Source organism: Palaemon carinicauda, chromosome 4 (assembly GCF_036898095.1).
Source record: "Palaemon carinicauda isolate YSFRI2023 chromosome 4, ASM3689809v2, whole genome shotgun sequence".
Taxonomy (NCBI): domain Eukaryota; kingdom Metazoa; phylum Arthropoda; class Malacostraca; order Decapoda; family Palaemonidae; genus Palaemon; species Palaemon carinicauda.
Genome location: NC_090728.1, coordinates 152,971,693 through 152,989,626, shown reverse-complemented (window position 1 = coordinate 152,989,626; position 17,934 = coordinate 152,971,693).

The following is a 17,934-nucleotide window of genomic DNA, read 5'->3' as shown; positions in this document are numbered from 1 at the left end:
CTGCGGTCATCTAAGGCACCGGAGGAAGCAGCAGGGCCTACCAGAACTGTGTCACAGTCACTCGCCATTCATTCCTATTTCTAGCACACTCTCTTGCCTCTCTCACATCTATCTTCGTATCACCCAGAGCTTTCTGCACTCCATCTATCCACCCAAAACCTTGGCCTTCCTCTTGTACTTCTTCCATCAACTCTTGCATTCATCACCCTCTTTAGGAGACAGCCATTTTCCATTCTTTCAACATGGCCAAACCACCTCAACACATTCATATCCACTCTAGCTGCTAACTCCTTTCTTACACCCGTTTTCACCCTCACCACTTCGTTCCTAACCCTATCTACTCGAGATACAACAGCCATACTCCTTAGACACTTCATCTCAAACACATTCAATTTCTGTCTCTCGTCACTTTCATTCCCCACAACTGCGATCCATAAATCACAGTTGGTACAATCACTTTCTCATGTAGAACTCTCTTTACATTCATGCCCAGCCCTCTATTTTTTACTACTCCCTTAACTGCCCCGAACACTTTGCACCCTTCATTAACTCTCTGACGTACATCTGCTTCCACTCCACCATTTGCTGCTACAACAAACCCCAAATACTTAAACTGATCCACCTCCTAAAGTAACTCTCCATTCAACATTACATTCAACCTTGCACCACCTTCCTTTCTCGCACATCTCATAACCTTACTCTTAACTCTTAACATCCTTCTCTCACACACCCTACCAAATTCTGTCACTAATCGGCCAAGCTTCTCTTCCGTGTCTGCAACCAGTACAGTATCATCTGCAAACAACTACTGATTTACCTCCCATTCATGGTCATTCTCGTCTACCTGTTTTAATCCTCGTCTAAGCACTCGAGCATTCACCTCTCTCACCACTCCATCAACATACAAGTTAAACATCCACGGCGACATCACACATCCATTTCCCAGCCCCACTCTCACTGGAAACCAATCGCTCACTTCATTTCCTATTCTAACACATGCTTTACTACCGTTGTAGAAACTTTTCACTGCTTGCAACAACCTTCCACCAACTCCACATAATCTCATCACATTCCACATTGCTTCCCTATCAACTCTATCATACGCTTTCTCCAGATCCATAAACGCAACATACACCTCCTTACCTTTTGCTAAATATTTCTCGCATATCTGCCTAACTGTAAAAATCTGATTCATACAACCACTACCTCTTCTAAAACCACCCTGTACTTCTAAGATTGCATTCTCTGTTTTACCCTTAATCCTATTAATCAGTACTCAACCATACACTTTTCCAACTACACTCAACAAACTAATAACTCTTTAATTACAACACTCATGCACATCTCCCTTACCCTTATTCAGTGATACAATACATGCACAAACCCAATCCACTGGTACCATTGACAACACAAAACACATATTAAACAATCTCACCATCCATTCAAGTACAGTCACCCCCCTTCCTTCAACATCTCAGCTCTCACACCTTCCATACCAAATGCTTTTCCTACTCTCGTTTCATCTAGCGCTCTCCTCACTTCCTCTATTGTAATCTCTCTCTCATTCTCATCTCCCATCACCGGCACCTCAACACCTGCAACAGTAATTATATCTGCCTCCCTATTATACTCAACATTCAGTAAACTTTCAAAATATTCCGCCCACCTTTTCCTTGCCTCCTCTCCTTCTAACAACCTTCCATTTCCATCTTTCACCTGTCTCTTCAATTCCTGAGCCAGCCTTCCTTACTCTCGTCACTTCTTTCCAAAACTTCTTATTCTCTTCATATGACTGACCCAATCCCTGACCCCACCTCAGGTCAGATGCCCTCTTTGCCTCACTTACCTTGCGCTTTACTTCCACATTTTTCTCTCTATAGTTTTCATACTTCTCTATTAGTACAGCGGCATAGCAGACCAATTGTTCAAATTGGTCTAAAAGCACCAAAATTGGCACACATGTAGATTAATATATTCTAAACATTTTTGGATATGGAGGCATTCAAGATTAGCCCTTAGGAAGATATGGCGGCCATTGTTCAAAATGGCCGCCATTTAACATTAGCGTCATTACATAGACTTCATTATGTGTCGTTAGTTTGGTGCTAGATGGGCCAAAATTCCCTTTTTTTACATCAGAATTAACATCAATAAATGTTTAACAGATATTTAGATGAATCTTCTCAAAAATGGCCCCCAAACTGGCCGCCATTTTGTGGAAAAAGTGGACATTTGATGAAGATTTCAATACTCAATGACATAATACCTCTAATAACCAGTACCTGATTTCAGGAACACACTTTAATTGCTCAAGTTGCTTTTTTATTTCAAATTGCTGGCAAAATTGCTAGTCAAAATAATACACAGAGTACGGGAAGTTTACAGTATGGTCAGATTGTAGTTATATAGTCGACAAAAAGCCCAGTCTCTAGGCACAGTACTTGTGTAATCCTGCAGTACATACATGTAATACAATAACGTAGATTTTGCCACACTATGTTAATTATGATTCCGAACTTTTCAAATCTGGTCACCAGAATTATGAATGTCTACAGATCATAATGTTGGTTAGCAAGTTTTCTGTCCCAATCTACTGGCATTCGCCTTCACAGAAACATAGACCAGTGCATTGCAGTGAAGCGTTCTTGCACTTGCAGCGGTTTTTGCAGCCTTTCTTGCATCCGCAAGACACCAGCTCATAGCAGGCCTTGGATGCCTCAGGGAGTGTGGTCCAGAGTGGTGTGTAGAGCCCATCATCACTCCGATGCCAGCCCCAGTCTGTTGGTGGAGGGAGCACGGGCGTTGGTACCAATGCCTGGCCCCAGACATGACCACCCTGAAGGGCAGATCTCTTCACATGCTGCTCCAGAGCAGCGTAGGTTGGCGGGATGTTCTGAACAGAGTTCGTCTTTGCAAAGAGCTGCTTTCTCGCCTTGTTGACGTCCTTGCATTTGCTTGTGCGGTCATACAGGAGTATGACAAACCTCTCGATGACATGCATTGTATCCTCTTGGATGCTTGTGGGTGCATTTGCCAGACTCAGCAGGGCATCAGTGAGTTCTGGCAGCGTGTTCCATGTTGCCCAGGCAGATTTCTTCCCATGTCCGACGAAGGCTGACACAGTATCACACCCTGTGATGGCATGAAACATTGGAAGAGCACATGCCTTCTCTGGACCAAGGGAGGAAGCTATTTCATGGGCTGCAATGTAGCGGTAGTTCTTGCCTGTCCCAAAGGCTACCCAGAGTTCGTCTCCAGCTGGTAGTTTCTGGACTACCATCACTGCTAGGACCACGACGTCACTGTCTACTGTTCGAACCTGTATCTGGTGGTGACCATGTTGTGCAGCATGTGCTACATGTAGCATCATGCGGGTGTCTGCCTCTTCTTGGTTGCATGGTGCGAGTGAGTTGACATCCTCTTGCTGTGGAACACAGATCACCTGCTCCCCATCAGTGACGACCAGTTCCTTGCCTTCTTCTTGAAAGGACTCTGCAAGCATGGTGGAGAGGTAGCTGAAGAGCTCCACTTTGTTGCTATCAACTCGCAGGAAACTTTGCCAATTTCCTGGTATGACTGCTGAGTCGACAACACGCCGACGTACTCCCTTTCCACGCTGTTCTCTGGTTGATGCCTTCAGGGAATCTGCTCTGTAGCTGTCCCACACAAGGTCAAGACGTGATACATGTTGGAAACGTTGTACAACGTATGGGATGAACACTTGCTGTGCATATTCCTCGAACGTGTTGGCAGTACCCGGCTTCAACATCTGTACGATTACTGCTCCATCGAGGACAACAGCAGTGACAGTAGGAGCTTCAAACTGAGGCTCAGCATGGCCTTCAAGGCACACCAGCAAGTCACTCTTGCTCCCTAGGTACAGTCTCCCTCCGTCAGATAAAGCTGGAGGGCATTGCTGATTTTCATGCCTGAAGAACTCTTCTAGATTCCCATCACGGGTCTGGCAGCCGATATATAATCGTGCGAAGAGCGCAACATCATTCTTCAGAGATTTGACCTGTCCTTTTCCTTTGGGTATATTGGGTCCTCTCTTGGTCGCAAACAGTGGTAGCTTGTTCCGGTGGATTGCCACCTCAATGGACTTGGTTCTGTCCACGATGCATTCCTTTGAGAATGCTTCAAACTGGTCTTGGCCAATCTGCTTGGCGTTACGGACTGTTTCTATGACTGCAGGGTCTGCGATCTCCTTTGTGTCGAGCACCAGCAAGTCCTGACTGTCCTCCTCGAAAGGGTTGCCCAGCTCTTCAATGACGGCCACGAGTGAGCGCACATCTCTGGCAAAAGTGTTCTGCACACTTGGTGTCTCTTCGTGGTGACGTGTCTCCTCTTGATCGTGTGGATGCAGATTGAAGTCGTCAAATTCCACAATCACTCTAGCAACCTCCGGTCCGGCAACCATCCAGCGCCTCAGTGCAGTTTAGACAGTACTGGGCAGACAAGTGACTCTGTTGTCTCCTCTTGACATACAAGACACAGCTTCCAGTTTGTCTCAGGAGGTGTTGTGGGAGTACGTTGCTCAAAAGTATCGACCAGTTGGAACTTCTTTGCCATGGCTGCAGTCTGGAACAACGCGTCTCTGATGTCAGGTGGTGCTGCTGCTGCCTCACCTGCAAAGACACAAAACACCACCATGTTACCACAAATTACTACTACAAGCACCATGACTATCAACACTATACTATTACTGCAGCCGCCGTCACTGCCACCAACGCTGCCGCTGCAAAGTAAAATTCATTTTCTTGTGAAATGGTAGCCAAATTATTTGGTAAGCACAGAAGTATGTGTAATTGTACAATACTTATCACCTCTAGCACACTTATCACCTTTAGCATCCACAAAAAGACAAATTATGGTACATATTCAATGACGCTAACGGTAAATAGCGGCCATTTTGAAAAATGGCCGCCAAATGTGCTACGGGGAGAATCTTGAATGCCTCCATATCCAAAATTGTTCAGAATGTATTAATCCACATGTGTGCCAATTTTGGTGCTTTTAGAACAATTTGAACAATTGGTTTCATATTTCTTACTATGCCGCTGGGCTATATACTATTACTCTGCAGGCATTCTTCAAAAGCCCTCTTTTTCTCTTCCACTTTTACCTTCACTCCTTCATTCCACCATTCACTGCCCTTCCTCATGCTGCCTCCAACAACCTTCTTGCCTCACACATCACTTTCACTCCCAACAAAATTTTCTTTTACTAACTTCCACTCATCCTCTAAATTACCAGTTTCTCTTACTTTCACCTCGTCATATGCCATTTTCAACCTCTCCTGATATTTACTTTTTACCCCCGTTTTTATTAGCTCTTCAACCCTCACTAGCTCCATTTTACATCCACCTACTCTATTCCCCCATTCTTTTGCTACAATTAATTTTCCTTCCACCAAAAAGGTATCAGACATACCCTTAGCCATACTCCTAAACACCTGCACTTCTTTCAATCTTCCAAACATTCTTGTAGTTATCAACACGTAATCCATTAATGCCCTTTCTACTACTCTTCCATTTGCTACTCTTACCCATGTATACTTGTTTTTATCTTTCTTTTGGAAAAAGCTAGAACTTATCACCATCTCTTGCTCAACACACATATCTACCAGTCTCTCACCACTCATTTTCACCTGGTACACAATACTTCCCAATGACACCTTTTACCTCTCCAGCGCCCACTCTAGCATTTAAGTCACCCATGACAACTACATAATTCCTTCTACCCAGTCCTTCTACACAAATAGTTAATTCATTCCAGAGCTCATTCCGCTCTTCTTCACTTTTCTCACTACCTGGCCCATATGCATTGGACAAAAGCCCAACATTCTCTACCCAACCTAACCCTTACCCACATTAACCTAGATGATATCTCCTTCCATTTCACTACTTTACCTGTCATCCATTCACTCAGCAAGCCAGACATTTCACCAAACATCACTTCACCATTCCCTTTTATCTTTGTCTTACACAAGGCCAATACACCCATCCTTCTATTCCTAAACATACTTCCAATCTCACATATTTTACTCTCTATTGTACTACATCCACGCACATTCAAACATCCCAAAACTAGAGTGCGTGGAGCATTCACTCTCCCCCCAGCTCCACCTCTTTGCTGATGTCTCACAGGATTTTAAATTCAGGAGAGGGGGTTCCCAGCCCCCTCGTCCCGTCCCTTTTAGTCGCCTCTTACGACATGCAGGGATAACGTTGGCGCTATTCTAAATGTTTTAATGCCCCTGCAGCCACAGGGGGCATACTCACTTAAAATGAATTTAATTGGTTTGAATTTTTGGATGTTGCAGAGCTTAATCCTGTCTGACACACAACAAACCTCTGAATATGAAAAAAAATCAATTATCCGAAATTATAAGGTAAGATATTTTCACATTTGACACACTCGACTGACTTAAATAATACTTAGGTATGAATTTGACTTTAAAATTGAAATGATGCACGTCGTCACAAGTTTATGAAACTTTAACGGATTAAGCCCTTGTCCCTTCTGGTATAATCAAATGACAGAGATATAATTAGCTACAAACTTTCCTCCAAAATTAGAATGTAAAAAGCCTTGTCAAGTCTTACACATTCAATTGAAATAAACATAAATCGATACAAACATGTCTCTAAAATTAAAATGTGGCATGGTATATTGTAAGAGATATTCAAATGTTCTGAAATAAATTAGATAAGAACAGGCCTCCAAACTCGTACGTATCAAGGGAGTGACAAATCAGGCAGTCCAAGTGACATAAATTCAGTGAAACACAAATTTGTCTCAGAGATTGTTAAAACATATCTGCTAATCAGAGGGATGATATGGATGCTAGATTTATAAAGTACAATATGAAAGGCAGCATTGCTGTATATGTGGTTTTTAATAATAATATATGTGGAAAAAAATATAAAAATATCTGAAAATTAAAGAAAAAAAAACACACTATGAAACTAAATTCTTGACTTCGTGACTTTAGCAAAAATTCAGAAATAATGCAAATAAAGAAAAATTAGTACATTTACTTAAATAAAAACACGTGAATGTATCTGCGCTATTACGACACTTTTATAAATGCACAAGTGTAAACCACCATTAATGAAATGTTATTTTTCTTTGTATTCCATGATATATTTATTTAATAGCATCCAAAAACAGACTATATTATAGTATACTGCCGAAGCGTTAATTTGTTCTACGATATATATTATGAGTTCATTTATTATTGGAGCCATTCGTATATCTCGAAAATACACCGAGGTGTAAAGAATGATCTTGATAACAGGATAGATATATATTCTAAATTATAGAATGTCTTGTCCTTCGATTATACTTAATACCTAATGATGATTCATTTTTGATGATATGAACTAATTAACTAAATTATAGTAATCTCAGTGATCGATTGCTTGTTGTTTCAAATACTTATTTCAATCTACTTTAGTTAAAAGGAAGTGGCAATGGAAATGAGGCTGAAAAGTCGGTCGTTCACAAATAAAATTAAAGCTGTAACTCTGGGCAACTAAGTCTGGACTTCTAAGATATTAAATAAACTGATTTTCTAACTTATCCGGTTCTTACTACGATTTTCTAGGTGCAGCGTTCTAAAATTTTAATATTATGAATATAGAGCAAATCTCAGGGTAATTGAGAGTCTGATACAACAAAATAATACTCTTTTCAAATACACCACAACAGCCACAGATTTTGCCATTTCTAATCCACTGTAGGGCAATGCTAGCCAGTGCCGAGTGGTGATGATGACAAACTAACCTAGTATGGGTGGGCCTCACTAGTACAGCTTTGTTGATTATGACGATAAGCAAACCTTTTCACCACATTCAGGTATAACTACTTATTATATATATATATATATATATATATATATATATATATATATATATATATATATATATATATATATATATATGCATACATACATACACATGTATGTGCATATAAATTACATATATGTATATTTCATTCTTATCAATATATTTATGTATAATATATATACATACTTATATGCTCACACACAAACTATATATATATATATATATATATATATATATATATATATATATATATATATATATATATATATATATATATATATATATATATATATATATATACACACACACACATATATATATATATATATATATATATATATATATATATATATACACACACACACATATATATATATATATATATATATATATATATATATATATATATATATATATGTGTGTGTGTGTGTGTGTGTGTGTGTGTGTGTGTGTGTGTATATAATTCTGGTAACTAGGTCTTACGTAAGAAATAAATGTTGCTGTTGGGATTAACAAATATCATACTTGGTGTTAGAAAAATCCAATTTTGAGGAAGCTAAGAAATTGATACAATTATGCCCTTTTGTTATTCGAGAGTTGACAAAGCTTTGTAATAATTTCCCCGTTGATGACATTAGAATTAATTTCTAAGCAGCATAAATTATCCGGAAAGAATGTTTTTTTTTTTTTTTTTTTTTTTTTTTTTTTTTTTTTTTTTTTTCACTGAAATTAATATTGTTGGTATAAGAGTTCACCATACTTGATAAAAAAATTATTAGAAATGAAATGCGAGGGTCATTTAAATTCTTCGTACTCCTGCCCGTTATGTTTGGATATTCCATTAAAAAAATTTCCTTGATCTCATATTGTTCCATTTGTTACTATGCCGTATATGACCCATAATGTATTTGATTCCTCGATGGTTAACTTCGATTGTGGTGAGTGAAGGTGAATTATTTTGATAATTGCTTCCCGAATGGTTTTGATTAACTCTCATTTATTGGAAAGAATCAACAGCCATCCCACTGCTTTAATTATTGTGATATTAAAAACTTATGACATGAAAATAACTGAATTCTCTCTCTCTCTCTCTCTCTCTCTCTCTCTCTCTCTCTCTCTCTCTCTCTCTCTCTCTCTCTAGAGCTGAAGTAAGCAGGAGTAAGATGCAAAAAATTAAACAAATAAAGCATTCGAATTTTTATGTTATCTTCCTGTCAAGGTTGTCAACCGTATATAAGAATAGAATAATATAATAAATACTTAATACCTTCAAGTTTATTACTCTAACAGATATGTAATTTTTCTCAAATCATATAAACTTTAAATCAAAATAAATAAAAAAACATAAAGGAGTTCAATCGAAAATAATCGTTACTTATTCATATAGTAATTCACTTTCACAGAGCAAAGGTTTAAAATTTCTTCCTTTACTTATTAATAACTCACGCCACGTTGATATTAGGAATCGGTGATATTATGGGGAAAAAATTAATGATGCTCGAAAATTATAAGCCATAACACCTTCATTTCTTTTGATTACTCAGCAACATATCAAATCCCTTTTTTTTTTTTCTTTGGGAAATTTTAGTGGGGAAATGTATTTCTACTGATGAACTATAGCTGCTGTTCCAAGAATTTAAATGCATTGGTATATTCATATTCATATTCTTTACGTTGTGTGTTTTGTTGACGAATGAGCAACATACTAAATGTATGCTTTATTTTAGTATTTGGCTGGAATATAACAGAAAGATAACCATTGTTTACGCAAAATGGCCATCGAACTTTCAAGACTTCCAATTCATGATTCATCACAATATGTTGAAGCACTGTTATGTATTGTGAATCAGGAACCTTAAGTAGCATTAAGCATATGGATCTGTGATCTACATGATTTTTGAATTAAGTGTTTTATAACTATAATAGCCGATTATATGTTAATTTACGTGTATTGCATCCTATTTTCTTTTTAGTTGGGGTATTTATACTCAATTATCTGTGTAGTGGAAAATAAGTCTATGTTACTAATACATTATTTTTCTATATTATTTTAGGCTTAGAATATTCTTATGATGAAATATTATAGCAAATGAAACATTATAAGAGGCATTACATTATGAATTCATTAATGGTTGCGCGTTGAATAACAAAATTACAGTTGTCCAATACCTTTCTTCCCTCAAATATTCGGAATATGATTGACCCCTGACAAAGGTTTAAAAGGCGCCTTGATATCAATATCAAGGAAGAATATGTTGTATATGTAAGAAATTTATGCCGAAATACTTATCAAATTATGATTTAAATGTTATGCTTTTAATTCTCCTATTTAAATAACAAACAGCGAAATATTTTTTCGAAACCTTTATTAATCTTTAAGGATTTTCTTGCCGGTGTACTTTAGCCTTTACGTGTGACATTTGAATACAATTGTACATTCATCTTTGAAATTTTATTGGTTACGGTTTTGTTGAAGAATGATCAGCATATTGAAAATATTGAATTTTGGTATTTGGATAGAATAAAACGAAAAAGAATTTTATTCTGCAATCAAGCTTTCAGATTTACCAATATATAAAGACAATTAACTAATGTAAGTATGCAAGTATGAGGAATCGAGTACCTTCAATGGCTCAAGCATTCGAAATTATTGTTTAGATAGCACCTAAAATTTATATTTTATGACATTTATGTTCACTTATTTGTTAAATGAAGTATATTTCAATGTATTTTGTTGGTCTGATATTCATGCCGTATATTATCAGTATAGGAGAAAATAAAAGTGTAGGCTACTAATAAGGGGTTTATTTTCATTGTATAGGGCGTGAAATGTGCATATAATAAAACAATATGATAAATAAAATAGTATTAAGGGCATTAGAATATAAATACAATATTAGTGACATGATAAAGACAAAAATATCAATCGTCTACCACCTTCCCTCCCCCCATATTTTCGGAATGTAATTGAAGGACAAAGATTCCAAAAGATGCCAATCGATGGTGTTGGTTCTTTGTTTATAATATAAAATGGTTGAGATTTTCTGCATGTGGAGAATAGAAAGTGATCACGTGAGCGTTTTAATATATACGGTTATTAACACCTAGAATAAATATCTAAAAGAAATTTGTGCCAAATTTCTTATCAAATATTAATTTAAATGTAATGCTCTTCATCCCCCTGTTTGATATGGAAATATAGTTTTAGACAGCAAAAGAAATATAATTGGAAAATGACCTATTTTCTGTTGGTTAACAATAGTCATTATCTTCATTATAAAGTGATTTGTTAACGTAGCAATGCAGTTTTGCTCTGCAATTTCCAGGAAATAACAGGAACATAAGTTTGATCTTGCCTTTTTATTGAATGTACATCATTGTTTAGAAGACTATCTTGTCCTAATTGCAAAGTAAAGTTTATGAGAAATTGTACATATTTTACAAGTAAAATTATAGTTTTACCTTAACATTTAGAATAAAATTTCATTATAGACAAAGGGCATGTTACATTCACTACCCAGAGAGAGAGAGAGAGAGAGAGAGAGAGAGAGAGAGAGAGAGAGAGAGAGAGAGAGAGAGAGAGTTATTTTCATATCCTATGTTTCCAATATCACAATAATTAAACCAGGGTGGGATAGGTCTAGACTCTAAAAAATTTGCGTGTGGTAATTACTGTAGTATAATCACGAGAATATGCATACCACGTGCATTTGAAGTATTCAGAAAATGTTTTCGTAAATAGGGTCCACGAAAAATCCAATCATATACCTTTGAGGAGTCAGGCTATTTATCATAAGAAATGTATATTCAAAATCGGAACGTCATGAGGTCAATGATTAATATTTAAGAAATATATGAAGGATAATAAAAGACAATGAAGAATCCTCAGTCTTAATTTCCTACTAAATCTATCAGCATAAGTATTATAAACTCATATTCCGACGAGACAGTAAATATCAAGAGTAGATATCAGTGAAAAAAGTTTAACCTGATAAAAATTTTAATGACATGAATTAAGAAGTATATCAAAACTTTGCCAACTCCTGTATATCAAAAGGACATAAGGCATCCATATCCAAATTTTCGACTAAAATGGAAACATTTTCTTCTAACACAAAGTATGATACGGACATTATATTTCCATCACTGGACAAACAACACCAATTATTAAAACCTTATCTAAAACCTAAAACCAATGTACAATATATATATATATATATATATATATATATATATATATATATATATATATATATATATATATATATATATATATATATATATATATATATGTATGTGTGTGTGTGTGTGTGTGTGATTTAAATAGAATAACTTTAGAGTCAGACACGCTATTACAGCGGAATTTACCTTAATTCATAATAGCACATTTTATGAAAGATCATTCTAGAAAATCCCCGTAGAAACTGGATAAATATTAAGAAGGACAAATAAGAAGGTTGGCTTATTATGAAATTTACATCAATGTCATTTCTTGTTAGCGTCTGTGGTTGGAATTTAGTATTTGAGGCAAAATGCATTCAATACATGAACTGACTGTGATGCAATTTACTACCACAGGTCATCAGAAGCGATTGATTATCAAGATTTCGAAAGTTTTACCACAAAATCATAGAACCTATTGTTTATTATTGTTGAGGGAAAATGTCTTGAAGTAAAAGATATTTTTTTCTTACTTTGACTGAATTTTATACTATTGTCGTATTTGATCGGATATCATCACGCTCTCTATTCATCTTAATTTACTATTTTGTATATATATATATATATATATATATATATATATATATATATATATATATATATTTATATATATATATATATATATATATATATATATAAATATATATATATATATATATATATATATATATATATATATATATATATATATATATATATATATATATATATATATATATATATTTATTTTTCTTGCATTTTCTGAATTGGTACGAAGGTTACGGAGAGGTTATGGATTATACCTACATTTTTGCTTTCAAATTATCATATATTTTCGTCTTTTTTTCCTCATGTTATTCTTGGATCCTCAACGATGCATTGATGATGCGCATCCATCATTAATACGTAAATTTACAGTCCATTATTTTCCCTTTGGTGAGGAAAAAATGAATAATATCTGACACCGTTGTTCCCCCACATTCTCAGAAGGTAATTTACCAATGCAAAATATTTTAAATACGCCAATAGATGATGTTGGTGCTTTTCTATAGTAACAAGTACCTGAAGTACATGTTAATACATTTCAATATATCCTGGTTTCAATATTAAGAAAGTATATCTAATGAATGGATGCTAACGTACATATTATATAGGTGTTATCCTTTTAATCATCCTGTTTGATTAGAAAATCTAATTCTAGACGTCAAAAGCCAAAAATTGATATGGCGAAATAATCACTTTTTCTTGGTTGCTGGACAATGATAATTTTCTTCATTATTATGCAGTTATGATCCCTCATAACATTCTAAAAGTAAAGACTGTATTATTCCCCCACAGTTTCCAGAAAATGACAGGAACAGGAGTTTGATCTTGCCATTTTTATTAGTGTATAAGCGTACGATCTTGGCGTTAATGAATAAAAACATTTTTTTTTTTATGTTATTAATCGGAATTTCTTTGGTTGTTTATATATTTGTGTGGACATATTTTTTTTTTTACTAAAGCAAATCTGTCTTGTGCAAGATTATTGTATACAATGTATATATTAAATGATGTATCTATACCTTTGTAAGTTTTCTAATATCAAGTCAGTAAAGTATTAAGAATAGAATATGGAAAAAAATTGAGTCATGAAATTTAAATGTTCTACCAGCCAAAAGTACAGTAATTTTTATTTCCAAAACTCAAAGTTAGAGGTGGTCAGATCCGCTCCTTAACATCATTTTTTCCCCTTTAGTAACTGTGGTTTGTTGGGTTTCCCTTTTATTTTCTATTTTTTTTTTTTTTTTGTATTGCGAGTAGGGCTATTTTTTTCAAACCCTATTCACAACTAAAAGGAAGCCTCGCTGTTTTTTTTTCCTTCGCTGTTTTTTTTTTTTTTTTTCAAAAGCGCTCTCCCCTATGCGAACAGGCTTTAACGAAATATTGTTTTCGTTGCCGAATTTCAGTTAATTTTGCTCTGTCTCTGCACGGTATTGGCGAAGCCATTGTACCCTGAAAATGGGAAAACATGATTTTTTTTTTTTTAAATAACTTAACCGTTAAATAGAACGCTTTTGATATTAAGTAAAGGGTCACAATTGTTTTTATGATGTAAATAAAAGAAAATAGTTACGGCAAATCCGCAAAAAACATAACATACTAAAACAATCGTTTATTCTAGGTCGTGTTTTCAAAAAGATTTTGGAACCATTTTCTTAAATTTGTTGCTACTTTACATCAATAGCTTTCCCTATTTCTAAATTCTCCTTTAAAGACCCACCATTCCATATGAACCCAATGTAACAAATATATATTTCAGGTTTATACGAGAAATCCATTAACACCGCTAAGGATTCAGTTGTAAAATTCCAGTTTTGACACTTCTCAATATTCTTTTTTTCTGAAATTATTTGCTTATTCTATTCATTAAGATTTCTGAAAATGTAATTCTTAATGGGTCTTTTAAGTTTTAAAACTAAATACTAGATTGTTTTCACATTTCGTATTTTTACTCGTAACAGGTTTACCTATATCGACAAGATTTAAAACCTTTCAGTAGAAAAATTACACTTAAGTTTATTGCATTTTAGTAGCTTATACATGAATTTGATAAATATAATCACATATATGTGCAATAAAAGAATCCTATTCATTGTGATACCATAGGTACTCTAATTCTAAAACTAACCGCGGTTCAAATTACTGGGCAAAAGGGAAAGTTTTTTTTTTTTTTTTTTTTTTTTTTTTTTTTTTTTTTTTTTTTTTTTTTTTTTTTTTTTTTTTTTTTTTATTCATTCCTCTGATTCAAGAATTACGCATGCATTTGTATCTAAAAATACAGAAAAATCGAATGGTATTTCGACTATTTTCACAGTGGCCCTTGTTTATATCCCTAGATATATTTACATGTAAAAATTTGTATTCATGTATAATATGTATGTATATATATATATATATATATATATATATATATATATATATATATATATATATATATATATATATATATATATATATATATATTATACATGAATACAAATTTTTACATGTAAATATATCTAGGGATATGAACAAGGTAAAACTTTTGGAATGTGCAATAACTTAATATATCGACTATAGGAAGCAAAGTTTTAGACTCAAGTTTTACCTCTTCCTAAAAGTCAAACACTTGTATGTTTTCAAAACCGAGTATTCTATTTTTATTAATTCAGAATTTTTAAAAGTAACTGTAATATTTTTTGCGTTGGATTTTTTTCTCCAATTCTCTATTCACAACTAATGTATAGGCAAACCTCGATGGAACATTTTTCTAAAAGCATCCTTCCCTATGTGTAATATTGTTTTTGGTGCTGAATGTCTGCTATTTCTTTTCATTCTATGCTTGGTATTTGCAAAGCAATTGTATCATGAAAACTAAGAAAAAAAAATAGGTTTTTTAAAAATAATGTGACTCTCAATAGAGCACAATATGTATGAAAAAGGGGTCGTATTTTTTCTTATTCTATATAACAGTAAAAGTGCATTCTATCGTAAATAAAGCACCAGAGGGTGAGTTCTTTATCAAAGTTCTTGATAGCCAAAATCTGTATCACATGTGTTTCACACACGCTAGTACACTCAGGAGTTGGACCTACTATGTGCCCTTTAGGTATGACGCCTACCCGAATCTGTACTCACTGCTATCCCCGATGTCGATATTTTGCCCATGAAGGACCTGATGACCAAAGTCATAGCCCTTATGGACAGCCATTTTACCACCTTCAAGACCTCCATTGACACCTCCACTCGTGACGAAAAGGATAAATATTAAACATCAACCAAAGGTGACGTGAATGCGGTAAGACAGCTTCCCACCCCATTACGTGCCCACCACCCACATATACCACCCCTTGGTTACACACCCACCAACGACCTCTCCAGCCTCTTACTCAGGCCCATTGGCCACAGTTCTGCTACTACCACTCCAGATTAGTGGTTGCTGCGAAGAAATGTAAAAACGGTTGTCAGTGGCCAAAAGACTTGCAAGTAACCCCTTACTTGTGGCGCTGGCCTCCCCTATACGGGTGTGCAGATTTTAGTAGACACCAGTGCTTTCCATTCTCTTCTACCAAGGCCGCTCTCTATGACGTCTGCCTGGTAGCTGCCAACGGATCTGCAATTCCCACCCAGTGGAACAAGACCTTCACATTATCGTTTGGGGGTGTCAAGTATCATTGGAAGTTTCTCGTCGTTGACGTCACTCTGCTAAATTTTGGTGAGGATTTTTATTCCCATTTCCACCTTGGTTGATGTTGCTCACTAGCGGTTAGGGGACCTTCTCTCCTGCGTATGTTACCGGGACAACATACTTTTGTTCTCCTCCTCCAAAGAGATACATCTCCATCATCTATGCATCATTCTCGACTGCCTACAACAGAACAGCCGTGTAGTCCTGTACCATTGGTAACAAAAAATATAATTTTTAGGGTATAGTATCATTCTTAGGGCATAGCATCACTCCATAAGGCATTAAGCCCCTCCCTGAGAATGTAGCAGCCGTTCAGAACGTCCTGAGGGCCTTGACCATCAAAGTACTGCAAGAATTCTTGGGCATGATCAACTATTATCACCAGTTCCTGCCAGCCATCTCTGCCATTCTTGTCCTCCTCTAAGCCTCACTCAATGGCAAGCCAAAAGACCTGAAGTGGGGTCCCCTTCAAGAAGCAGCCTTTTGCAATGCAATGAATCCTTTGTCAACCACTGCTGCTCTCACTTGTCCTGTGCCACATGCCCTCTCCACCAATGCCAGCGACTATCGGTGCACTACTCGAGCTGGTGGTCAGTGCCTCGCCTTGCCTATCTGACTTCTTCAATAGCAAACTGAACAAGGCAAAATCTGGCAACTCTACCTTCGACGGTAAATTGCTAGTGGTTCATGTGGCTGTCCATCACTTTCACCATTTATTAGAAGGTATGCCCTTCATCATTCGCATAGACCATATGTTTCTGGTGCACTCTTTCACCCAACAGTCTGAAGCCAGGTCTGCCCGTCAACCCCAACATCTTTCAGCCATAGTTGAATATGATTTTACCTTTCAACACAAATCTGAGAAAATAAATCCCGTAGCCAATGGCCTCTCAAGAAACACATTAACCACCAATCACCTGGGATTGGATTAAAACACCTTGCCAGAAGCCCAAAGAAAAGATCCAGATTAGCAAGCACGTAGGGCATCCCGCACATTCCTCCATTGAGAAGATATCCCCTTGACAACTCTAATGCCACCCTCCTCTGAGATGTCAGTACTGGTAGACCACGACCATGGACCCCTGCTTCCATGCGTTGATTTCATTCATGTTCTTTCATGTCCCTCGTGCCAATCTACTGCACAGCTACTGAAGATGAAGTTCATTTGGCACGACATTATTAAGGATGGTAAGGATTTGGTCTGTGCCTGCACTTTAGGCCAAACTTCAAAAGTACATTTACATGAATTCAGAAGTGGGGACCTTCCCTCACCCTCAGCATTGTTTTGCCCATATTCACGTCGACATAGTCAGGTCCCCTACCCACATCACAAGGATATGGTTACCTGTTTACCGTCATTGACCTCTCCACTCATTGGCCTGAAGTCATCCTCATGCAAACTGCATGGGCCCGCCTCATGTACTTTCGGCTTTCTCTGATGGTAGATACCTAGATTTGATATCCCTGAGCATATTACTTTTGACAGGGTTACCACTTTCACCTCTAAATTGTGGACATCACTAGCAAATCTCCTGGGTGTCAACCTACATCAGACACCTGCTTACAAACCTGCAGTCAACGGAATGGTTGAACGTTTTCTTCGCACCCTCAAAGCATCTTTGATATCCTTCTGCAATGACTCCAACTAGTTTACTCAGCTTCCATGGTTTT